Here is a 26,109-nt window from a genome sequence, read left to right on the forward strand (position 1 = left end):
CTGCCTCACTCCCACCATCCATTAAACAAGCAGTACATCAGATTCTGTGCTTCTAAAGTCCGCTTAGAAACTCGCTATTGCAGAACGAAGTTGCGGTGAGGTAGAGTGGCTTATTTGTATCCAGAATCGTAGGCGTGAGGGACCGTCAGTCCCACAGTGTGGCCTGAAGCCGGCCCTGTGTTGTTGGGATGTGTTTGTCTGCAGCTTCCATCATTTCCTGAAGGTATCTGCTGGAGCCCACCTCACAAGCCACTGGGGAGGCCCATAGCTCAGTGGTGGAGAACACGCTTTGGATGTAGAAGGCCCCAGGTTCAATCCCTGGCGTTGCCAGATGGGGCTAGAAAAGAATTGCAGAGAGCTGCCATTCGTTCCTGGCCTTCATGGACCAACGGTCTGACTCTGTAGGAAGCAGCTGCTTATCTTCCAGTTCCAGGTCTGTATCTGGCCAGTGCCTGGAAGGGAGTCCACATGGAAACCTCACCATCCTTGCCTGGGTGCAGACTGTAAAGGTAATGAATGCATAAACCTGGGTGAGAATGAGTGAGCTAATGACATTGGCCTCAGTTGGCCCCCTATTTTTTTAAAAAAAACCTTTTATTGTAACAATTCAAAAACAAACACATGGTTGAGAAGAAGGAGAAAGGAAAGGAAAAATGTGTGTACTGGGTTTAACCCAGTTCTGCCAAACATCAGACAAACTCTTGCATCGAAGTCTGCTAGAAGGAGAGCCAGTGTGGTGCAATGGTTAGACGCATAAGTCTAGAACCCAGGCGATCTGGGTTCTAATCCCCACTCAGCCGTGGGTCCAACTGGGTGACTTTGAGACAGTTGCAGAGTCTCAGCCCAGCCTTCCTTACCAGTTGTGGGGATAAGATTGAGAGCAAGAGGATGAGAATTATGTAAGCAGCTTTGCGTTCTTTAAAAAAAAAGTAGGATATAAATCTTATTAATACAAACAGATTTACTGGACTTGTTCGGTGGCACAAATGACACCAGGGGTCCTTGTCCTAGTTAAGGGCAGGTGCATTTGTCATGCTGTTATTGTGGAGGAGACAACGTATAGCTCAACTCTGTGTGAGAGTAGCAGTGCTTCACGACAACGGTGCAGCCCATCATAGCTTTACTGTGGCACGAGTTTCCATCGAGTACAGTCCACACAATCAGATATCTGAAGTGTTTTCATTGGACAGATACACGGACACAACACAAATAGAGCGAGCAACAAAATGTTGCCATTCTGAATACTCCGTTCTGTTGTCTAAAGGTTATAGTGATGGGCCAGTTGTTTTGGGATAGACAAACATTGAAACAAGCATTATGAAATCAGGGAGTGTAGAATCTCAGGCTAGGAATGATGGGAATTTTCGTCCAACACCATCTGGGGGACACCAGGTTGGGGAAGGATGTTGTTCAGACAGAAGGACTGTACCAGATGAATGTATGAAACCTGTCCTGACACACAGGGTGTTTTTTGTTTTCTTTTTAAACTTCCCCTATCTGAGTTGATCTTAAAAGGCTGAGTCATTTTTTTTACTCGTGCTTGTTCTGTGTCCCAGATAACGGACTCTAGACAAGCATTGAATTACTTAGCTCAAGGTTTTTCCCCCTTCAAAGACCAAGTAGAACACCTTTGTATTACACAGAATGCAGGCAACCACCAAGTAATGTTTTGGATATTTTGCTTCCTGCACAAACCCAGATGTTGGCACCGTCTGTTGAGGAACCATAAGAAAATAAGAGCTGTGAAGGCTCTCACCAAAGCGCCAGCATTTTGTTCCACCATGACCAACCAGATACCCAGTGGGAGCCCACAGCACTCCCTGCCCATACTCCGCAGCAACTCTTATGCATTGGTATATGGTCTTTGAATCTGGAGCTCTCATAACCAGTAGCCACCGTCCCTTCTTGCATAAAGGCAAGTCCTAAGCCATCTACCAGTAAATTCTGTTGTTGCATGAAGAAGTCCTTCAGTGTATTTTTCCTGAATCTCCCAACATTCTGCTTCATTGATGTTGCATTAAGAAAGGGGAGGAAAGACGTATTCTGGTCCGCACCAAGCATTTTGTCCTGTCCTGTCCTGTCCTGTCCTGTCCACTCCTCTACTCCTAGGCTAAAGACCCTCCAAGGATACGATCTTTCTCCCTAGGAGAGATGCTTGATCCAATGCACTTAAGAGTTAGAGCATAGAAAACTTCTTTGTACAAAGTCAGACCGTGAATCCATCTAGCACTGTAACCTGCATTTGCATTGTAGCACTTCATGTCAGAGGGTCTTCGGAGGTTCAGGGAAGAGCCATACCGGGTGATGTTCAGGATTGAACCTTAGCTCTTATGTCCTTTACAGCTGAGCTTCCTGCTACTTGTCTGATGAAGAACATTTAGGCAATGAACAAAATCTATTCACCTTCTTAGAGGGAAATGAAAATAGTTTCTTCAAAATTGTAAAAAATTTAGGTGTTGCAGTTTGTCCTGACTTCCTGTTGCCCTTCTTCTCACTTTGGTAAATGAGTGCTTCCCCGGTGAGACTCTTCCTCTTAATCTGCACTGTTAAGAAATGGGCATAACAATAAAACCAGACTGCCATGGGAGGGAGGCGAGAAGAGCTTGTCAGATTAAATTTGGAGTCTGCAGGATGGCTGCAGATGGCAGCCGCTGTGTTGAGTTGTACAAAAGGGTCATTATTAATGCTACCATCTTCCTCGGAGCTTCATCTGAGGACATTCATTAACAAAAGGCTTACTTCACATTTATATTGTGTGCTTTTGAATGCAGGGGCTGAAAATGCAGGACGGCTCTAGGGTGGATTGCTCAACATGAAGCCTGAGGAAATAGATACTGTCAGGGATGTGGCAGAATGAGCCCTGCCTGGCTCTTCAGAGCTCTGTTTATTTACATTACACTTATACATGAGTGTGACTCAGTTGTTTGTTGCAGTTAAGTATCTGGTGGTGAGGATATTTGCCTCCTCAAACAGTGGGGCTGCGCAACACTGCAACAGCCTTCTCCGCTTGAACTCAGCAAATTTTCCACACGTTTCCACCCTGATGGCCTACAGCAGGCCAATTTGGGTTGTTTTTCAGCATCTGTGAAATTGCTTGAAATATTGGCAGATCTGGAGCCAAGAATTATGCATCTCCCGTGCAGTTTGTATCCTTTACAATTCGTGAAAACTGGGCTTATTAGGTTCCTGAGAGAGAGGGAAGTAACTACAAGGTTCTGCTAGGTAACCTCAGGTGTGTGCGATACTTGGACTGCCGTTTTGCAATAGGGCAAATTTATACAATTGACGCAAAGGTGGAGCGGAGGCCTGAATCTTGCTCTAGTTTTCCTGGCTTTTAGAATTCTACCAATGGAAGCCCATTTTAAAAACAGAAGTCCACCTGCTGGCTGGCTCAGCTTGCGTCAGCTTGGTTGGTTTGGCTCCAGAGCGCGTTTGGCAGAATGGAATTGCCAGAGCCAGGCTGAATTTTCACCCCACAGCAGATTCCTCACATATAACCCTAATATTCAGTCGGGAAAGAGTGGCATTAGGGCCCTGATTGGTGTCTAGTTCCTTTAGAGACCTCATCAGAAAGCTAGATGATAGCCGATGAACCCGTGTCCTGACCTCTACCTTCAGAAGTGGCCCGCTGGCCAGCTCTTTGGCTACAGGTATAATGCTTGGCTGCCTCGACAGGACGAGAGCCATTGCTCTCTTATGGAGCACAAGGTTAGGATGAAGGGAGGTGCTTCAGTTCCTGGTATTTTCAGATCTGGCTGGGAAAGACCCCCTGCAGAGCCATTACTGGCAGCATAGACCAGCGTGAGCAGCCCGTGGCCCTCCAGATGTTGGACTGCACCAGATGTTGGACTGCATCGGCCCCAACCAGCACAGCCGGTGTGCGGTCCAAACGACATACGGAGGACCACACGTTGCCCACATATACTGAACGAGACTGGCTAAGCGGTCTGACTTGGTATAGGGAAAGGTGGTCTACTGCCCCACCCCTTTCGCCTTCTCCTACTTTCTGTGAGTGTATTTCAAAAAAATTTAAAGTGATGAGTCATGTGGACACGAAATATATTCTTCTTGTACGATTCCTCCTTCCACCTCCCTAAGCCCTGTTTAATTTTTAATACTCCCCTTTATTGCTGCAGCATAAAGGAGAAATTTTTAGATTATGGAAAGAAGTGAATGTGACATTCTGTTCCCATTTTAAAAGTTAATTTAGGGCAGGACTGAAAGTCAGGAAGTGCGGCTGTCTGTGCAGCTTCTCCTCCTTGTAATATAATTGACCCTTCTGTGAGATTGGCAGCTCTGCTGTTGGAGGCCATGTGCGTTGGGGCGCTAGTGGGAAGACTCGAACGCAGCTTGCTGGGGGGCCGGAGACATGGCTCTCGTGCTGGCGAAGTCTTGTGTTCACTTGATCAGCTCTTCGTTCGTACCCTGCAGTCGTACTGTAGCGCTGCTCCTGCTGTCTCTTGCATTGCTCAACCTTTTGCCCCGATTCTAGAAAGACAAAACAGAAACAAACCCTGAAACTTCGCGTCTTATTTTATCTCTTTGCATATACTCAGACATCCTGCTGGATTGGACCAGAGCTCCTCCAAGGCCAAGGTCCTTTCTCCTGCATAAAATGAGGAGTTATCTTGCGGCACCTTAGAAAGCTAACATATTTGTGACGGCGTACACATTTATGGACTAGTGGAATGGTAGGATGAGTTGGTGGGTTACACGTGGCCAAAGAAAGAGAGAACTGTCAGCATTGAGGGCTGTCGGGAGGTTCTTAAATGCAGGAAATGCAACCAGCAATGGCACTAAAACTTAGATTAGGTAGAATAATTTACAGTAACCATACACAAAGCACAACTGATGGTAACACAAACACCCTGGCATGGGTAAACTAATTAGCCTAGTGAGATTTGAAATGTAACGAAGAGTTTACATCAGCAGTGTTGAACTTCTTTTAGTCCAAGGGCTGGATTCTATTTTGAAGAAGCCCTGAAGGTGGCATGGGTGGGGTCAAAATACAGATTTAAAAAAGCAAAGCAAACCGAAAAAGAAAAAAACCCCAACACGATCTTTTGATTAATGTTTTGCTGGTAGGAGCGAAGCTTTCATCTTCTAGAATGGGAGAAAAAAAAGCAAGCAAAAGGTCTATCCCAAATAATTGGTGGTTGAGAGAAAGGAGATGGGACCCAAGATGGCTCCGCGTCTGAAGTTCTGTACCTCTGGCTTATAGTGAGCTTTTTTGTGCTCTCACTAGACCTTAAATAGACCTTGGGTGAAGGGGTCTTCTGCTGGCTTGGCAGGTACTTTGTTGATTTACACCCTTTCCATGGGTGTCTGGGCTCTAAAGAGCCATGGAGTGAAGGAGGATAGTTCGGAACCAAGGCAGAGCTGCAGGTGAAGTAGCTTCTAATGATTCTCTGGAGACCTGGGGAGTCGTGGGGATTCCTTGGGCTGCCCATGCAGTCTGTGTGCAGGGAGTTTATGGAAGGATCACAGTTCTCCTCCCACACCCCCCAAGGGCTTAGGTTCTCTAGGAACTTGCCAAATACGCTCACTGTTATTAAAAAAATTGCTGAGTGATGTGCCGTCCCCATTCTTCACTGACCCTTCCTCTTCCTCACATTCCTTAATGTTTTGCATGCTAACTTTGTGAAAGCCCAAATGATACTTTCTTGGACAGGGTTGGAGAGCTCTGTTGGCTTCTTTGGTTTCATGCAAAAGCTCTCCATCAACCCTTTTCATGCTGTATGCTATCTTGTATCTGAATATGCTAAAATGCTATTTTAGTTTTGAAACTTTCCTGAGCAGTTTTTAGTTCTTAGAGAGCTTTAACTATCTTACTCAGCAGTAAACCATGTATAAAATTAAAAACAAAAGCAGAAGAAAACCACGATGGCTCCATGCTGGAATATTGGAATAGCCTCTGCTATATTTTGATCAATGACGTATACATGATGTAAATATTTGCTAACTTCTACTGCCTTGTCGCAAAAGGTAGAATTTTTAGTTTAATTGTAACTATAACAATGTATGCAGCAGCATCCACTTTAGGACATGCTTGGCCTCTTCAATGAATCTTATAGATAAATAAAGCACAGTTTATCAGCCCTCACACTTGCATTGTCTGTGTGTCCTGGAGGAATAGTTACCTATGAGTGGCTTAGGGTGAAGGCAGACACAGAATTTAGTCAATACAGATTCCTTAGCGAATCCCAACTTTGCAAATTGCGTTACAGATAATTACACTGCTAAATCACTTAAAAATTCTCCTTGCCAAGGTGACCTGTTAACTTCCCGTCCATCTGTCCATCCATTCATCCATCCGTCCTTCCTTCCTTTCTTCCTTTCTTGATGCATTTATTTTGACTCCTTTTGCACCCACCTTTTTAAAATATAAAAGTAGCGCACAAGTTTTATATCTTACAAATACCAAACACTGCAACAAAACACACATTCAGACTTATTTTAATAGAGATTGGAGCAGCATGGAGGAAGGAAATTGTTTAACCCCAGGGCCTGATCCAGCTAGGACACCTAAGTTCATATTTGAGGATAATTAGAAAGAAATGCGACCAGCTGTGTCAAAGATAATATGCAGCTTCTTGAATACCTGCGGTGATGAAATATTGCATGCAGATGATCAATAAAGAAGCAAAAGACGCATGTACGGGTGCCCCTTCAGTCACAGGGTTTTCTGATGTGACTGGTGTTGCTCCTGGAGCCCTAGTTGCCTGGATACCTTGTGTGATTGTGGTTCCTAGTGGAAAGCTCAAGAGCAGGACCCCTTAATGGGGATGGTTTGCACTTTCTGCCTCACTTTCGGAGGCTTTTAATACACACACACACACACACACACACACACACGCTATTTCCCCTTCTTGGGAGACACAGAGGAGGGTGGGAGACATCCCTGCTGTCCTGATTAACTTCAGCAAAAGCGAGTGCCAACATCCTCATCTGAAGGACGAAAGGAGGATGGCCTTCAGTGATGGCCTTCAAGTTTCTTACAGCAGATAAGCCTCACAGGAATTTGTGGCTACACAAAATGGCTGGGCTGAGTGCTGAAGAACCGTTCTCCCTTGAACCTTCTGTCACAACACCTTCCTGAAGAGGTGTGTGTTGGTTGATGCCGAAGAGGTGTGTGTTGGTGGTGTCACAGCCCCTGGTCAGTAGGGGTCCACCTCAACCATTTTTTCTCCTGTTTCAAGTTGAATCACATTGAAAACATGAAGATCTCTCTTCTTTCCACTGAAGATTTTTTCAGGGGAGAACCTTTCATTGGGAGGGGGGAATGTCGTCATTTCTCTCATAAAAGGATGGTTTAGTCTTTATCCTTACTAGAAGGCTTCCCTAGACTCATTCAGGCTTGTGAAAGTTAAGAACCTCAGACTGGCTTTTGAACTTCTTTCATCCCGAGGACCGAATTTTATTCCAAAGAAACTCTCCAGGACCCCATCCCAGTGGCTGGCCGGACCAAAAATCCTTGCATAGTTTAGCTTAAAGTTCTTAAATGAGAAAGCCACTAAGCTATCAGTGGTCAGATGAAGAAGGAGGTGGCCAGAGGTTGGGGTGTGGCTATTTGGAGAACCCTTGGAGGGCTGGATTTGACCACAGATCCTGAGATTATGCTCTTTTGTGTACGTGTGTGTGTGTAGGTGGTGGTGGAGGGTAACAGGTACATGATAAGCTTCCCTTTTTGCTGCTGTTAGGGACTGCAAAGCCCGGAGTGGGATGCATTTTGCTTGGTGAGTTGCAAGTTGCCAGGAATCAAATCTTGGACTTTATGTTCTACCAGGGAATCCAGGTCCTAAACTTACTCCCCATATCATATTATTTATATGCTGCCTATTCCACCAAAGACATCCCTAGGCAGTTCACACTATTAAAACACCTACATCCAACAACACATGATTAAACCGCAGCAATAAAACTTTATAAACAATGATAACCCAATCAATCTAAAAATTAATACAAATATAAAATCCCAATAAATTAACTTACTGCATAGGTCATAGTGGCATCCTTGGGAGAAATCAGGTATTCAAATATTTTTTAAAAAGATAAATCTTTGCCTGATGCTGAAAACAATACAGAGATGGCGCGAGGTGAATCTCTTTAGGGAGAGCATTCCAAATATGGGGAGAAGCAGCAGAAAAGGCCCTCTTTCTGGTAGCCACCCCTCTTCCCTGAGGGATGGCTCCCACAAAAGGGCCCCCTGCATTGATCTCAGAGGCTGAGTAGGCATATATGGGTGCAGACGGTCCTTTAGATAATTGGGTCCTAAGCTGGTTATTCCTTTTATAAAGGGAGGTAGGGTAGCAGTGAAAGCAAGCAAATTTTCTTGCAGGGAGAAAAATTAAATATAATTTTTGCTCTAACTGTGGAATCGTGGCTAGATAGAACTCAGCAGGTGCCGAAGGAACTCATTCTGGGCAAACCAGCAGTGCTTTCAGCGCAATCAAAGTTAAGTGCAGAAATTTAATTAAATGGAAGCAAAGCTGGCCGAAACTTTCCAAAAGCAGCAGTGCATTGTCAGATTCGACAATTATTACGAGGAGCACAATCTGCAGATGGTGTCTAATTGATAAATTAAGGTTCTTGGGTTCTATTCTGCCAGTCTGGACGTGTAAATGTTAATTCTGTATGATGTTTTCCTTGAAGTTTTAGATTTTAAGCTGGTGTCCCTCTTGGGAGAATGTTTACCATAAGTTGGATCAAAACTTGGGTCCCCATCCGCAGCGGTGGATGAGCAGGATAACTCTTCCTGTTTCCTTGGACTGGACATTCATTATACCAGTCACAGGAACCAGGCCCTTGGTCTTCCCAGCCTCATATCGTCAACAGGGGCAGGCAGCTGCTCTTCAGGGTTTTAGGAAGGTGTTTTCCTAGACCTACCAGGAGATGCCAGGTATCAAACCCAGCACCTTTTGCATGAAATACAGGTGCCATGCTCCTGAGCTGTGACTCCTCCTAGAATGGGAAATATTTCTCAAAGAGGAATGCATGTCTATATTTTTTGTTTGCTCAGACCAATATCAGAATTCCAGTACGGTGTTTCTCCTACAATTTGAAGTTTGGCAGGAAGGAAATGCAGGGACTTTTAGGTTGTGGCTTCCTTGTTAATAAGCAGCCCTCCTTTGTTCTGTGTTCCCTGTCTGGTGAAAGCACGGCTTTCAGCAGACCTCTGGAGATCGGTGAAGCTGAGCAAGGAGTCTGATGTCTCTACACTGCTTTGGTTATTTCGGTTGTCATTCCACGGGGTGTCTCAAAGAGTTTTCTGTTTTTACATGGTGTTGCAGTTTGATGTTATTTTTGATAGCGGCATTGCTTTTCTTCAGAAAGGAAGCCAAGTTATCAATATGCTTTAATTAGGAACGTTAGTACTATTCATATTAGCATTATCAATGCAAAAAATGAAGGATGATACAATGGCTCTGTGATGTCATTATCTTCCATTTATATGCCTGTCTTCATTAACAAATTGCAGGGGTGTGTGCAGAATTCATGAATTGTAGCTTGAATGTGTTGGATTCTACATAGTGGGTGAATGAGAGGTTGTTGCTTCCGCACTGCAGGGCAAACAACAGAGCCTCAGGTTGGGGTCTTAAACATGGGGGGGGGGGGGAGGTCCATACCTCCCACATCAGCCAGCGAGCCATGGGAATGCTGGGAGTGGTTAGACTTTTGGCTGGCTGGCTGGGGAATGCTGGGAATTGTAGACCCGTGTTTCTGTTTAGACATGCTTAGGATTGTGTCTTAACTATGTCGGTGTACTGGAAACTGAGCTTTTTGCGTTTCCTTCCCCTGCTTCCATAGTCTTTTACACAGAACAACCCCAAAACATGTCTGAGTCTTGGATTCTTCTTTTTGACAGAAGACTCAGTAAAAATGAGTAATGGGTATATTTATACTTTTACAAATCTCCATCTGGCCAACAAGAGGGGGTGCGTGTGTGGAATGATTCTGACATTATGCAGGGAAATAAATTAGTCTCTGGAACTGGGTAGAAGGGAGGGAGGTCAGGGTAGGATTAAAGGAATGTACAAGCACAACATAAATAGTCCCATAATAAGGTCAGGGTCAGAACTGTAGGAGTGGAGCAAGCAAAGACCAGGCCAGGTGGGAGGTGGAAAGGAAAGAAATTGTGCAAGCTGACAAGAGAGTTAATGGTGTACTAAATTGTTCCTCTGGAGAAGCGATCGTTGAATTTCATTCATGCAGTACCCCCTTGGCCCACCTTGTTACTGCTTGTCACAACATGGCTGACCGCCTCTTGTGGCCCAGTGCACCAAATATTCGCATGCATATACGAAGCTGACTTATTCATTGCTCTATCTGGTCCTAGAGTTCTGGCTGACAGGTATTCTCCAGGGATGCAGGCAAGGGTTGCTTGGGCGGTTCTTATAACTCAGGGATGCCCCGGTGGGATTTCCTGGTTGGCCCTGCCTTCTTTCCCCCAAACACTGGTGTCTTTGTGTCATTTCCCCTCCATTCTCCAAGGCTGACATTGCTCTCCCAGCACTTAATTACTGGCGGTAGGACACTGAAGTGGATGCTTGTTGGTTTGTTGCTTGGCTGTGTCCCTTTCGCCTCCCCCGCCACCTGGAATGCAGCCTGCTGGAGCGTCTTGAAATGGAATGGGGCCCTTGTGCTGAAAGAGTGTGCCCACCCATGTCATAACCGAGATTTGGGACTGCATCACGGGCTTCCTGACGGCAGAACTGATCCCATCCACAAAACTGCCCTGCCCTGCCCTGAAAAACTGCAAATGGGCCCCAGATTGGTACCTGCATTCATTCTGGGGAAAGTGACAGCCGTGTTGGAGGGATGAGCTGAAATGCATGTGCGTTTTTAAATAATTGGCCGCCGTTTGCAAACAATATCCGGTGGATTTTTCCCCAAGTTCAGTAGCACAACCGAGTGCCTTCCTTATTCTTCCCTCCCCCCCCCATGCCCCAGTCCAATTTTTCTTCCTTCCCTCCGGTCTATATATATCCAACCAGTCAATCAGGGCTGGCAGACAACACTGCGAGAACTGTCAGATGGAGTTAGCTCTGGCTCAGCTGAACTCCTGGCTTGTTTTCCTGAGCCCGAAAATATATTCGAACAGTAAAACAGAAATAAGACTTGCAAATAAAGTTCCGTGTAGTATTAGTGGATATCTATCTTTACACAGAAAGAATGATGCAGCACTTTGAAAATGGTGTTCCTCCTTCACTTCCTGCGTGTCTGATAGAAAAATAATAATAATATGCACACTGATGTTACATCCTTCGTGAACAGAGCCATGTTAAGTTTTCCTTGATCTAGATTTTCTTTAGTCCTGTCCTACCCCACACCAGTATTCCTGTCCTGAAAAAGTTAAAGTGTTTTATTGGCATGTAGAATTCCTCGCAATGGAAGCAGTTTAAAAGCCTTTCCATTCGGCTAAGGTCTAACATTCTGTTGCATCTTCTTATCTCCATGCAAAAAAGAAGGGAGTAAAGAAATGCTTAAGGCGGATGCATTATCTTTTGCTGTTGTTACTGTCTGTTCTCATGCTGGGGGGAAAGAAAGAGAAAAAAACACCCTCCTGAGCACCAGCTGTGTGATGACATTGCTATTTCTAGAGCAACTTGTCAGGGTATCTCAGAGGTAAGAGGGCCTGGTTTGATGCCTAGAGAAGGCACAGGGACAGATGGGACTTGCATGCAAGCTTTCGGTAACAGCACTTTGACTTTGCTTCCTTCGTGGGGCATTATAACCAACAAGATTTTCTGTGATGGTGCAGTCTTTTTCCTTGTTTTTAACAGAGAGGAATAGTTCTACCCAGCGCCCACCTGGAGCAACCTGTGGGAAAGTTCACCCGCTTGTTTTCTGCTTGCCATGAACCTGGGGAGGTGCATCGCTCCACCTTGGGAAGGCTTTGCAGGCAGCTGTCTGCTTCATTGTTGTTCAGATAATGGCACGGGAGGGCAATAGCCACTCTAGGTTTCTTTGGCAGAATGCAAGAATATGAGTTTCATGTACCCAGGTCTGGTGTGATAGGGAAAAGTTATGAATGGGGCAAGCGTTATCTTTCGGAGAGCTGTGCAGTGATGGATGCATGAACTTGCATGCTTGTTGGTAGGTATAGTGTATATTATTCTTGTTTTTGAGGTGTGCACCTGCAGCATAACTCAGCGTACTTTTAAGATAGGTGCCTTTTTTGGCTTGAAGTTGTCCTTAAGGGTTTTGTTAAACCTGCTCCGTGCGTGTTCGTGGATTGCCACACACCTTTCTTTCCATTGTCCACTTGCGGAGGGAATTGGTTTTTGTTTTCTGTCTTTAAAGAGATGGATTAGATTTTTGTTTGTTTGTACTTGCGCAAGAGCAAGGCTTCACACATCCTCACCTCCACCCCCAGAATGTCTCCAAATCAGCTGAACCTGTGCAACTTGGACAAGGAATTGCGTACTAGAGTTAGAGAAATCCAAACACATTTGAATCCACGGCAGATTTCTTTGGCATCACTAGTTGTCCACAGAATGGCCTGTGGCACTGAGACAGAACAGGGTGAGCTACACTTTTGAGCACTAATGGTGAAGCATTGCGTTTGAGACTAGGTAGTCTTGGCTTCAAAGACCTGGACTCCTCAAGAAATAGGAAACTGTCAGATGACATGGACTGTGTTATCCATGGTATTCAGTACTGCCTAGATAGAGGTCCTGCAAGGTTTCAGGCAGGAATTTTGCAGTCTGACCTGGGGACACCGGCAGGAGCAGTCCTCAGTATCAGAAAGATATGGCAGGGTGGGTGTCTCAAAAAGCCTCTGCAAATTTTGCATGCTAATTTACATATGCTCCGAAGTCTCTCTCTCTCTGTCTATGTCTACGTGTCCAAACACATGGCTTCCTGACTCAAAAGAGAAGGCTAGATTTTGCATATGTGGGTCATGGACCATGACATTCAGTTTCTAATCTCTGAAAAGCTTTGCAAGCCCTAAGCCAAGGCCAGAATGCCCTTTTAGGATGTCACGAGATGTGCAAAGCCTTGAGGACCCTTCTGGCTGCATAGTGCTCTCATAGAAATCTGTGGCTGTGCCACCCCAAGAATATCATATACTGTTCTTGTCATTGCATCTCCAAAGAGATCCTGGAGAACTAAAACCAGTGCCAGAAGGGGCTGGGGCTCTTCTTGCCATGAAGCCAGGGTGTGAGGTTTTCACTTAGGAGGAAAGGATGCTAAATGTGTTGCACCCGTAGATGGGTTTGCAGTCGTCTTGGCACCTGCTTGTGGCCTTTGAACGCCCCGGTGGGATGAAGGATGCTGAATTAGGTGAACCTTTGGTGTGACCCAGGTGGCTTTGCATTGTGTCGTTGGTGTTCACCAGAAGATGCAAGTCAGTAGGAGCATGGGCGGCATTCTGGGGCGTATCTTAGAATGCATTCTCCTTTTGCATATCTGGACAACTGCATAGGAGACATTTGGGAAAGGGCCTTGATCCTTTGAGATAAATAAATGATCTTTCTGTTCCATTTAATCCCCTCCCCCAAGCCATTGCTGTCCTTGGGTTTATCTTCTGGGAGATTGCTTCTTAGAAACTCTCTTGTTACATCCTCCGGAGTGGGGAAGGAGGGGAAGGGAGGCAGAACAAAAACAAATGCGTTTTGCTGCTTTATTCTCTGAGCACCAAAGTGCCATGATTCTTTTGAACTGCTTAGATGAAAGGCGCCATGGAAATGCAAAATACCATTTAGTATGTTTATCTTCAGCCAGATGTGGCTGCCCATGGAAGGCTGGGGATTCTGCTTTGCAGGTATGGGCGACCTGAACTGACCTGCCTGTTCTTTGAGTAATGGGGTTTCTAGTCCTTTCTGCAGTCCCTTGATCTTTGAATGCACCTCCTTGTATTTCATGGCATTATCCCTATCAGTCTTTATTTGGCCAAACTGGAATTAGGACTGTGGTACAAAATGAGTGTGCAAACCCATGGCCTGGGTCCCATTAGTTACTTCAAGAAAGTTCACAGAAGGGAGATCTCCTATACTGTGTTTTACTGGGTTTATTACAGCTTTTCATCATCTACAAAGCTTTGGCTATTGGGTGGAATAGAAAAATAAAGATTCAAGGAAGATTTATTTATTTATTTAAAACTTTTATACGCCGTCTCCCATGCAAGGCATCTCGGGATGGCTCACAATAAATACATTAAAAACAATCAATAAAATCAAATATAATAAAACAATCCCAGCAATAAATAACATAAAACCAATAAATGGCCATCTAAATCTCAGATATGGCCATCTAAAGCTGAGAGTGATGCGTTGGCTACTAACTAGTGTAGTGGTTCGAATACTGGACTGGGCTTGCATCTAGTCCTAACTTCTAGTCCCTTTGGGCCTACTCGGTGACGCACAGCCTAGCTCACCTGACAGAGTTGTTTTGAAGATCAGATGGGGAGGAGGTAGGGAAACAAAGGCTGTTCATGGAACAAGTACATAAATAAACTTTTGTTCTAATGACAGTAAGCATGCTCTGTGTGTGTGTGTGTGTGTGTGTGTGTGTGTGTGTGTGTGTGAGAGAGAGAGAGAGAGAGAGAGAGAGAGAGAGAGAGAGAGACACACACACACACACAGAATGAATTTAAACCTCACTGTTGGGCAATACCTTTATTAGGACCAACCAAAATCGTACACAAATATGCAAGTGTTCCAGAACTTTTTATCAGCCTAGGTGGCACAAGAAGCTGGAGTGGGAGGAAAAAACAGACATACCAAAATTTGACCTGCTGTAATGGCCAAGAGGTGTATAGTTTATCTAGACCCAGATTAAAAATGGACATTTCCAGTCGAAATTTGTTAGCTTGACGGTGTTTGTTATGTTTCTAGCCCACCTTTTTTTTCTTATTCTAGGGAATCTGTGGGGCTTACATGATCTTCTCACAACAGCCCTGTGAGGTAGGTTAGATTTAGACTCAGTGACTGGCCCAAAGTTACTCAGCTTCATGACCAAGTGGGGACTAGAATGCATCTCTCCCGTCCCAGTCCCACCACTAACCCCTGTGCCACACTAGCTTGTGTTGAAGCATTAGATTACAGCCAGAAATGCATTCTGGGATACAGAAGCCATGGCTGGTCTTCATTTCTGAAAATGCAAGCCCTGACTGTAAAACTTTTCTGCTTTTACCTTGTACAAAACACGCAGCTTCCTGAGTCAACCACATGTGCACAGAAGTTTTGGAATGGCCACGGTTTCTCCATTCAGACATTTATGCCAAGCCATAGTTGGTAATGTCAAGACAGGTTTACTTGAAAGAGATTAGGACAGTGAGGACTGAGAGAATGGTCAACAAAGAAAGTCTCAAGGTACTCAAACCCTGGGTAAGCTTCAAAAGCCACAGTTAGCCTTTCCGGAGCTGCATTCTTGGGTTTTGTGAGATCCCCGTTGGTCAGCGTTAGGGCCGACAGATGGGGGAACGAGTTCATGATTTGCCCAAACTGTCTCCTGGGTTAATGGCACAGAGGTGAAATTTGAACCCAGGAGCTCCCACTTTGCTCTACTTTTTCCTCTTGTAAGTGGAATGAAGCAGTTTTTTGGCAGTTTTAAAAAAACCATTGGTTTTTTGGTCAGAGGACCAAAGGAGCTGTTCCACCTGGGGCTGCACAAGCCTCTCTTTATAAATTTATGCTTAATCAGATGCTTAAGGTGCTTTTGTTCTGTGTGTCTTTTCTAGCCTTAATAGTTTTCAGTCTTCTCTCCTCCTTTTAATGACCAATATCACTCTTAATTTCAGTTTATGTATTTTAAGAATGTAAGAACGGAAGGCACCACTTAGTACCCTGTTCTCATACTGGCCTTCCAACTGGTCATCTTTTAAGTTCTGCAGCTTCAGGTGTCATGACTTTTCCACACAGGAGAGCTGCTCCAACGCTTTTATCATGCAAGTTGCTCCTTTCTTCACCTTTCCCAATTCGGCCACCCCCATTTTCAGGCGCAGTGACCCAAACTGGACTCCGTAGTCCAACTGTGGCTGTGTAAGGACACTGTGATTCTGTCAGTTTTGCTTTCAGTTCCTTTCCTTATTATGCTCAGATATGATTTGCCTTTTTCACAGGCGCCTCATGCTAGATTGATATTTGCATAGAGCTGTCCATCACAACTGTAAGACCCCTTTCTCTTTTAGCAACCTCTGTACATTTTTCTTGTTTGCTCAGAGTGCTAGTGGACTTTCAAGCCAATGTGGCATTAACCCTGGAGTTCATGAGGGCTTGAAGCCTGACTTTTAAAAAAAACAGAGACTGACTGGATTGTTTAACTTGCTGTATAACAAGAATACAAGGTGCAAGATTTTGCTTAGAGCCTGAGATATATTTTGATCCAGGGAACCTTTCAACAAATACGTTTATCTGTTACATTTGTTTGTAACATATAAGTGTAAGCTTTCCAAATAAATAAATAATCGGGCACGATAGTAAACTTGTACTCCTTCAAGGGTGCAGGGCTTGTGTTTTTCATTCTAGATTTTTTAAAGATCTTTTCAATAGTTCAGATTTACCTTGTTCCCCTCCTCCACTCCTTTCCGTGTATAGATGAGTCCCGAAAAGTGTCTTTATTCAGTTTGACTGTTGCTGTTATGTGGCTAGGCATTCAATAAAAGTTGTGATTTATGATATGTGTGTGGCCTTTGTTGTTCCTTTTTCTGTCATCTATCAGAGAGAGAGAGAAGGCAGGCTTGATAATTCTTGGCAAATAGCTTTTTCAGTTTAGAATGTCAGCTGTCACGCTGTCGAGAGAAGTTATTTCTCTGGATTTTTTTTATTATTATTAATAAGGCAGCAATCCTGTCTCTTTACTGTGGTTTGTTGATAAGGAGTACTTGCTGTGTTCTTGGGGAAAAATGCATCTTACAGTGAAAACCCCCTTGAAGTATTTGCTTCTGAAGTTTGAAATCTTTGTGCTTTTACTGCTTGACTTGGCTAGAATGGAGACTTTGTTCATAGCAGCAGTAACACTATTCTTGGACAGGTCAGGCCAGAAAGGGGCAGTGTGGTATAAGGTGAGAGCGCTGCTCTTTGACCAGAGCGTGTTAAAGCTTACTGGATTGTTCTGTTAGGCTAATAAACTTCACAGGGCTGTTGTGAAGATAAAGGGGAAGAGCCGTGCAACCCTTCCAGCTCTTGGAGGAAACATATAATAGAGACCACAAGTGAATATATGTGTGAGGAAGAGCGGACAGGGGAACAAGACAGGATTAATCTCTCTCTCCACTTCTGAGAAGTCTTTCTTTGCATTTTGTTAAACTTTACAGACTTCCCTTCTGGCTGTGTATATACTTGCACCCTTGCCAAATGAAGGCAAACCCCTTTCCTGTTGCTTTCCTTCGGTTACTCCCTCCTCCGTTGGCCTTCTTTCTTCATCTTTTCTCTTTTCACTCTTTCCTCATCGTTTTTTTAAAAAGAACACCACCAAACTTACCAAACATCCTTGTGCTGTTTTGCAAAGTATGTGCTTATTAGATAAACTTTGGGTAGAATAAAAAGCCCCTTTCATAGGTTTTGGAGGCTGAAGAGGCTTCTCTTTTAAAAGCAGCAACAAAACTCCAGACCTAATTGAAGACAGACCATTTGTCCTAAACGAGACTAAAAGTATTGGTAGGAGAGGAGAGCAGTTATGCTAAAGATGGGTGTGGTCTGTTGCCCCCTTCCCCACTTTCCTATTAGCAGTAATGTATCAGAAACTCATTTGGATGCGTGATGCATTTGTGCTCTGCATCCTAAATCACTGGTTCTGATGGAGCTGGAAGCTAAAATCATCTCTCAGCTACTTCTCTGGCCTATAAAAGACTTTAATGCCTCACTTTTAAACCCTTTTCATGTTTAAATAGCCCCTGTAAATGGGGATGGGCTGGTACGTGTGGCCAGTACAATGACAACCATTTGTGTATGCATTATATCCATGTTCTGCCTTTTCCCCTCCAAGGAATTCAACACAACTTAACACCACCACCCTCCTCTCAATCTTGTCCTCCCAACAACCATGTGGGGTAGGTTAGACTTGAGAGTCAGTGCCTGGCCCAAAATCACCGAGTGAGCTCCATGGCGGAGATTCAAGACTGGATCTCCCGGATGTCGGTCCAACACTGTCACTACTACGCCGCATTGGCCCTCAATTAATATTGTTACTCTTAGAAGTTGAATATACAGTTGCGACATACACGAGTGAGAGGCGACTTATTTACTTGCCTGCATTATGAGCAAAATGGAAGACTCGTCCAGGAACTAGCATCTCTTCTCTTGTATGCTCCCCAAAGCGAAACCAGTGTTTGTGTTTTCCTAGTAGGGTTCGTACACGTGCCAGAACAGTGTGATCTCCGCTCCCGTGCGTACAGCTTTAGCACTTGTGATTATTGGTGACATCCCTCCGCACGGTACACTCGGGAAGGGTGGGTGAAGGCAGTCCTGCAGACAGTACTTCTGGCATCCTCTAAAGCACGGCGGCGGCATGTCAGGCCAAAGACGGAACTGACACCACTCAGGGGCTCCTGGAACGCTGCAGGTTTAATAACTCTGGGGACCGGAGAACCGTGATGAGGCTTGGCAGCCCGACAGCAATTGACTTTTAATCCACTCCTTCGTGCCAGCTTTCCTTCCCAGTTCCTCCTGGGTTCAGCAGGATGGCAGCCCCTCTCAGACAAGACAGTGACTTGACGCAGCAGTGATGGTCATGCAACTTTGGAGCGCTTACATGTCAGCTTGGGACTGCGGATAAATGATGTCCGAGGATGATGTTCCGGCTTGCAAGCAGGCTTGTTAAGGGCAGGATAACTCATAGATCCCTTGGGTGGGGGGAGAGATGGTTTGGTAATGTGGCAGGAGCCAGCACCTGAAATCCAGCACTCTTGGGCCTCTTTTCCCTCCAAACGCCTAGCATCATGCAAGGTAACAAACTTGAAATACCAATAGACTCACCCAACAGTAGCTCAGAGAAAGAGCACACGGTTCAACAGTTCTCTTACTAGGAAGATGAGATGATTATTATCTAGCTAAACTCTATTCGACAGGTTATGCACCTCCTGGTGAAAGACGAGTCTCCGCATTGTGATGGAAGGCTGTCAGAGTGCAGACGCGATGGAGAGGGAGCCCCAGAGGTGCTGCTTCTGTGTCTTGAGGTCCCTTGAACCAAAGCACTCTCCATGGGCAACCGCTTACGGTGAGCACTCCATCTCAGAGGCTCAGCCACCTGCTACTCTTGTTTCCCATCACAGTGACTGCTAATGTGCTCATGAGGCAGATAGGAAGCAAAAGAATTGAGTTCTCAGGTGCCCAAAGGGAGAATTTATCCTGCCAGAGGGGGGAAGAATCTTGTCAGGCATATGGCTAGTGTGGAGGTCACTTGAGGCCTCTCCTCCACCTTCTCACCTCACTGTTGTCTAGGCTGGAGCGAAAAGCAGGTTGGAATGGTGGGGAAGAGGTGCAAGTCGAAGGGGCTTTGGTCAGACGGCTCCTGAGCAGGAACCCCCTTATTATTTATTTTATTGATTTAAAACATTTTTATGCCGCCCCCATCGCAACGAAGCCTTGGGGCGGCTCACAACAGAAACAAAATACAGAAATACATAAATAATAACAATATAATAATAAAAAATATTTTAAAACCCCCCGGTGCTTCTCGGGTAAAAATTTAAAATCCTATAAATACAAATAATTTAACAATTAAAATAAGTTTTAAATAAAAAGGTCTTAGCCTGGCGCCGAAAAACAAATAACGACGGTGCCAGGCGGACCTCTCTGGGGAGTGCATTCCATAGATGGGGCGCCACCGCAGAGAAAGGCCTCCTCCGGGTACTCGCCCTCCTAATACCCTTCACGGAGGGTTCCCGGAGAAGGGCATCCGTTGCTGATCTCAGGGGGCGGGAGGGCATATATGGGCGCAAGCGTTCCTTTAGATATCCAGGTCCCAAGCCGTTGAGGGCTTTATAGGTGATAACCAGCACCTTGAATTGGGCCCGGGCTTCAATTGGGAGCCAGTGGAGCTGACGGAGAACTGGGGTTATATGAGAACAACAATGGGGTTATATCTTGTGCCTTCATGTGATGCTAGTCCTGCATCTCCCACTTCTCCCTGACAGTGGATTTTTCCGGGGATGCCATTTCAGTGGATACAATTTGGCTACCATGGTTCACGGGGGATGCTAGACCATTGCTTTGTTGTGTATTAGTCTAAGCCACTTTAAAGCCAGCAGCTTCTGTTGTATCCTGTATCTGTGAGTTCCGCTGTGTGAAGAAACACTTTCCTTTCTCAGTCCAAAATCTCAGAAGGACTAGTAGGGTGCGTAATTTCTCTTCCTGCATGTGCACACCACCTAGTTGCTCCTGCTAAAGTGGGAACAGCAAAATATCCAGTGGCCCAGTGTGTTACCGAACATCCCTGCAGCTAGAGCTAGTTTTCTTACCCTAGGTACTGAAGGACGGGCTTTGACTTAGTGGTGCTAAATCCCTTACTTTTGTACGAAGCGGTCCCAGTATCTCTGTGTAGGGCAGCCAAATGCAAAGCAAAGCAAAGCAAAGCAAAACAAACTCCTGCCTTGAACACTGGAGAGCCATTGTCTGTCAGGATCCGTAATACTGGGTGAAGTGGACCAATGGTTTACTTTAATATTAGGTCGTTTCCCATGTTTCTGTGTCGCTGAGGACCAAGCTGAGATTGTATCTACTGTGTGTGGTGCAGAATATTGATGACTGACATGAGAATTTTTTTTTCTCCCCCAAGTTGGCAAAATTCTTTTGAGTCCCGTCACTTTTAATGGTATGAAGATAAAACAGCTTTCCCCATGAGATAAAGAAAAAAAAATCATTTAATTTTCATGATTTGTCTGCAGAAGATGCTTCTGTTAGTGACAGTGTCTTAAAATCTAAAGAAGAAGAAAAACTCTTCTGATACAACCATACAATCAGAAGACTTCAGGGCTTTTTTTTATTGTGCTCTGTTACCGAGTACTTCAGTGCACAATGCTAACAACTTTTAAAATCAATTCTTCCTGAAGATAACTGATTTATTAGACGCCTACTCTTCTGCAGGCAAAGCTAATCACAATTAACAAACAAAGCGGCGTGCAGCAGTTACAGTACAGAGCAATAAATCTTCCAGCATTCGGAGACTCCCTTAATAGCCTTTGAAAGGAGAGCTGAACAGGCAAGCTGATATGCACCTTGTTGATATGCACCAAAGAAAGATCTGTTCAGATGTAACAGGAAAATGTGGTTTCCTGCAAGATGAACAAGTTGTAGGGAGCCTTCAGCTCACTGACTCCCTTCTCTCCCCAGTTAATGCTTTTAAGATAGGAAGCATCTGGCAGTGTTCAGACCTGGAACGATGGTGGTTCTTCATGGTCCTGGGCATTATAGATGTGACTTGGTGCCTGCATAGAATCTGTTGTTGGGAGGATTCAATAAACTACCCAAAGTTGGGGAGACTTCTGGTTTTGCAGGGTTCACTTTGTGGAGCTTTTCAAAGCTAAAATACCTTGTTGCTTCGGTTAGGAGCCAGACATCCTTGATGATCAATCTCAGAAATGCCCATGGATCCAGCTTTACTTTCTGCTTAGCAGTGATTTAAACTTTGATTGGTAGTTCAAGCCCATATGCAACAAGAGTTTAAACAAGCCACCATTCCATGACTATTTGGGGTTCAAGGTGCATTCAGCCATTCAGGGCTTTAAAAGTCACTTTGGAAGCTCAAGTCTGCATGGAGGGGCCAGGAGGGAGAGCATCAGCCTTCGTTGTGGATGTTGGGTCCAAATTCTTGGCTTATACAGACATGACATGGCAGCTTTCCTTCCTAATTCACCATGGTTCTTCAGCCTGTTGGTGGTGGAGGTCAGACACGAGGCTTCCTGCGGGTACGTACATCTGCTTAACAAAGCCTTTCCCAACTCGATTCTTTTCAAACGCCAGTCCCAGCGCGGCGTCATGGTTCAGAGCTGGGACTCAGGCGATCTGGGTTCGAGTCCCCGCTCAACCATGGAGACAACTGGGTGACTTCGGGCCAGTCACAGCCTCTCAGCCCAACCTACCTCACAGGGTCGTTGTTGTGGGGATAAGATGGAGGAGGAGAATGATGTCAGCTGCCTTGAGCCCTTTGTAGGAAAAAGGCAGGGTATAAATCGCAATATGAATGAATGAATGAATGAATGAAATATGTTGGACAGCAGTCGCCATATTTGCAGTCAATGTGGACACTCTGTGGCCATGTCTGACTTTCTACCCCTGTGTGGACCATTTCAAGTTAGGCCAACCAGACAAGGTGGGATTTCTTGGTTTTCTTGTCTCAGTGTGATAAAGCTGGAAAATGAGCCCCTGAAGCTCGTGCTTCATTGTTGCTTGATTCCCCCCTGGTCGCATCTGTGCTTCAATAAACAATTGCTCCGAAGAACCTGTTAGCGTGGTTTCCAGCAGTGGGGGAATATTTCTTGCTGGGTTTGTAAAAATGATCTAAATAGAACCGACGTTGGTAGCTATATAACATCTGTAACATTGCACGTTGAGTTATGTTACTGCAGGACTTGACTGGTGCTTTGATTGGAGGCATTTTAGCTGCCATCACTCCCCACCCCCTTACCGCCACCTTCTCCGAAAGCCGAACTTCCATGCTGGGAGGATTTATGGGGATATGTTTCTAAGGGTGCGGAAAGAAACGGCTGTCACGTGGAAACAGCAGTATAAATAACCAATGTGTTTTCAGATAGGTACAGCACATGGTACGGTCCTTCTGAGGGCTGTACCTTATCGTAATGCGAGTGGGAAGTGTATGTTTAAATACTTTCCCACACTCCTTAAATGTAGATTGCTAGTACAGCCAGGGAGGAAAGCCACCCAGAACCCTTTTCTTTATTGTGCTAGTTTTCCATGCTCGGGAAGCATTTGCTTCTTTGTTTTTGTCTTAACCTGGGACAGGATGCAGACTTTAAAGAGCAAAATCTTCAAATATCAGAAGGTTATTCAATAGATTATTAAATGTATTGAATAATAGAGTCAAATATCTGTTATTTAAAAAGATGGACCAGACCTCTGTGTTGTGCATGAGGGCAGAAGGAGAACTGGGAGTTGGAAATAGTAGGGGAGTAGATTTTATTTAAACATTAGGAGAAATACCCTATTGCTACGAGCTTTTCAGTAGTGGAGCAGGCTGGCTTAGGAAGTTCTTCACTGGAGGCTGTGTGGCCATTTGTGGTATGTTGTAGCAGTTCCTTATGGTGCAGATTCTGAAGTAGAATACTGGGCTACTAAATCCTTTCCAGCTCTGTGATTTTTTGAAACAGCTCTTAGGCTGTGGGTTGGTCTGTTTGGCACAACAAGCCATAGTGGGCTTGTTATACAGCTACCACAGACCAGCCTGGAAAGAGTGGCAGCTGTGGGAGCTGCTCCAGCCATCGAGCATGGAATTGAATTTCAAGTACAATGGCTGATGGGATATGTGCCAGCAGTGGGAGGACTGAGCAGGGAGGATGGAAGCCAGACAAGTATAGCAACCTCTTGATTGTCTGGCAGGCACATCCGGGCAAAGCCCCCCACACTGCATGGAAACCATGCAGGCTTGCTTGTCCTGAAATGCAAACACAGTCTCTGTGTTGGAAAGGATCAGAGTTAACCACCTAGTTCAACTTAGAGAACTTGTACGGAAAATCATCCCCAGTTGACACCTGGCCAACTTTTCCTTGGATGATTCTTTTAGGTCACTTGTCCTTGGACGGAACAGCTGTTAAATGAGTGGAATTCTTTCCAGTGTTCAACTTACAGGGAAGTAGATGTAGGATTCAAGACAGTTGCTTCTTCTCCTCTCAGCAGGTAGGGTAAAAACAGAGGGGGATTGTTTGCTGATTTAACGTCTTGCTACCCTTCCCAGAAAGGAATGCTATGTATTTATTTGCATATTTACACTTCCATTAACGGCTGTAACAATATTCCAGAGTACTTAGTATGAAGACAGCGTACGTACACCACAGATTCATTTTCACCCCTCTACAAGAAAGAAGTCTCTGTACGTACGATTCACACACTCTTCCTTTTAGTTCTGCAGAGACTGGGTATCTGTGTATGTAGAAGATCCACCCCACCAAACCTCCAGGAAACCTTGCAGCTTCTTTGTGAGTTGCTGCCATTGCAAGTGTGTCACGACTAGCTCAAATTTGTACCTGTAAAATCCATCAGGTACAGTCTTGGAGCTTGCTGAGTCCCACAACCAGACAGCTATTTCCAAGCTGAGTTTATTCCTTCACAGGGAGCCCTTGGTGTGTGTGTGTGTGTGTGTGTGTGTGTGTGTGTGTGTGTGTGTTTGTGTTTTGGCCCATTTAAGTACAGATCTGATGGCAGCTCTCCTGATATGAATGTACCCATGCCCTAAAATCAACGGCAGAGCTTCTCCTTTGAGAAGCATCCTTAGAGGGAAGCTAGGAGAGGACAGAAGAGAAGAGGGCCTTCTCAGTACTGGCTATCCCGTAGCAGAGGACATCATCATAAAGCTTTCTCTACTCCCAGGCACTTGGCAGCATAGGATAGGCCTTTTTTCATTTTTTTAAAATTGGTAGTTTGAGGGTTAATTTTTCTGGAACTTGATTTCAAACTGCTTAAAAATAAATGATAAAGTGCTTTGGTTATTGAGCAATACAGAAATGAAATGAATGAGTGAATGAAGTACTTTGTTGGATCTTTCTGCAGGGATTAATTAGAGTTCATTAAGCCTAATGGGTGAATGGGAACTGGGACCTGGGTTCTCTCAGTCTCAGTAATTTGTTAAAGTCCAGGGCAACTGTCAGCCATGGGAGCTGTTCGGGTGCAAGGGCAGGCGGTGTCCAGAGGTGCTACGTGTTGATGGTGAACCTAGCCATACAATGATGGCTTGTCTGCAGATCTTGAATACAAACCGTTGTTTGGAGGCTAAACTATAGTTAGCATAAACCATGAGTTGCCTGTTCCGTCTGAATCAAACCATGGAGTGTGCTCATCATGATTGTTTCCTTTGCTTCCAGGGGCAGAATCAGGGCATGTTAAGTTGATTTAACTGCCTCTCAGACAAGTGCGGCAGCTGGGTTGGGACTCGGGAGAGCCAAGTTCTAGTCCACATGTGACTGTGATGACTTTGGGCCAGTAGCTGGCTTTTTGTGTAACCTATCCCACAGGGTTGTTGCTGTGAGGATAAAATGGAGAGGAAGAGACCCTTGTAAACCTGCCTTGGGTTTCTTGCAAGAAGAAAGGTTGGATATAAATGTAACATTGCAATAGTAGTCATAACAATCTGTTTATTTCTGGGGAACCCTTCCATCCTAGCCTATGATATTTATCATTGCTCTGCAAGTCATTTATCCTTGCAATTTACCAATGAGTTCCTGAGAAGTAGCTGAAAATTGAGCTTGGCCCTTTCCAGAGGATGCCTGGAACTATGACCGGGTTCTGACTGGGAACCTGGGAAAGAACTCTCCTAGCTCTCAGCTAGGCCTAGATCAGCTAGGCCAAGAACCCGGCCATGTTGGGTTTCCTGGTCCCTCTCTTTAAAGGAGAATCCTGGTTCAGGGTGTGGACATCTTTGCAGAGGCCAAGAAATAGCAGGCATTTCTTGGCCATGGTAACTAAAGGAAAGCGGGGCACCAACCTGGGACCTTTTTGGAGTGCTTGTCCTCCGAGAAAAAGCTCGTCTTTGTGGAAAAAACCTATTGGAGTGTTGCACAGACACCGGCTTCTTTTGGGCGATTAAGGAAAGGCTTGCTCATCAGAGCCTGATTGCTGCAAGCGTCTGTATTATGTAGATCAAATTAATCAAGGCTAAGGGTTAAAGTTTTTCCATTTGTTCGGGTTTGGGTTTTTTGTGATTTTTTTGAGAAATCAGCTGGAGTAGTTTGGCAGGAGGAAAATTGCTTCGCACATTATTTCTCCCTCCCTCCCACCCCATCCACCACTTCCGTTCCTTCTGAAGTTTCCATCCTTAGAAGGACGAGGTCTAGATTCTGAGTAGCAGCATCGTTGATTGGACAGAGCCATTATGAAACCGTAGTTGGTCTGTGCCGTTTTAATGATTAGACGGAGCCGGGTGTTGCGCGTGTCCGGTGGCCATGCTGCGCAGATTGCCGGCACTTTTATCGGGGAGAGATGCTGTGTCGTGGGGGAG

At 45.0% G+C, this 26,109-nt stretch overlaps 1 protein-coding gene across 19 annotated transcripts in view; it reads left to right on the top strand.

Moving 5' to 3' along the window:
- The window catches only part of MSI2 (musashi RNA binding protein 2), a 437,270-nt gene that overhangs the window by 82,152 nt on the left and 329,009 nt on the right, over positions 1-26,109 (top strand). Inside the window, exon 1 of one of the 19 annotated variants that reach the window (XM_044430039.1) lies at positions 22,127-23,795. The exons of 17 other annotated variants lie outside the window; for them this stretch is intronic. The gene's annotated coding sequence lies outside the window, so the exon portion shown is untranslated. Of the gene's footprint in view, positions 1-22,126; positions 23,796-26,109 lie in introns of those variants that run through there. One more of the 19 variants, XM_044430044.1, reaches the window with a different exon arrangement.

The sequence above is a fragment of the Varanus komodoensis genome, unplaced genomic scaffold (assembly GCF_004798865.1).
Source record: "Varanus komodoensis strain SLA01 unplaced genomic scaffold, ASM479886v1 scaffold20_1, whole genome shotgun sequence".
In the NCBI taxonomy this organism is placed as follows: domain Eukaryota; kingdom Metazoa; phylum Chordata; class Lepidosauria; order Squamata; family Varanidae; genus Varanus; species Varanus komodoensis.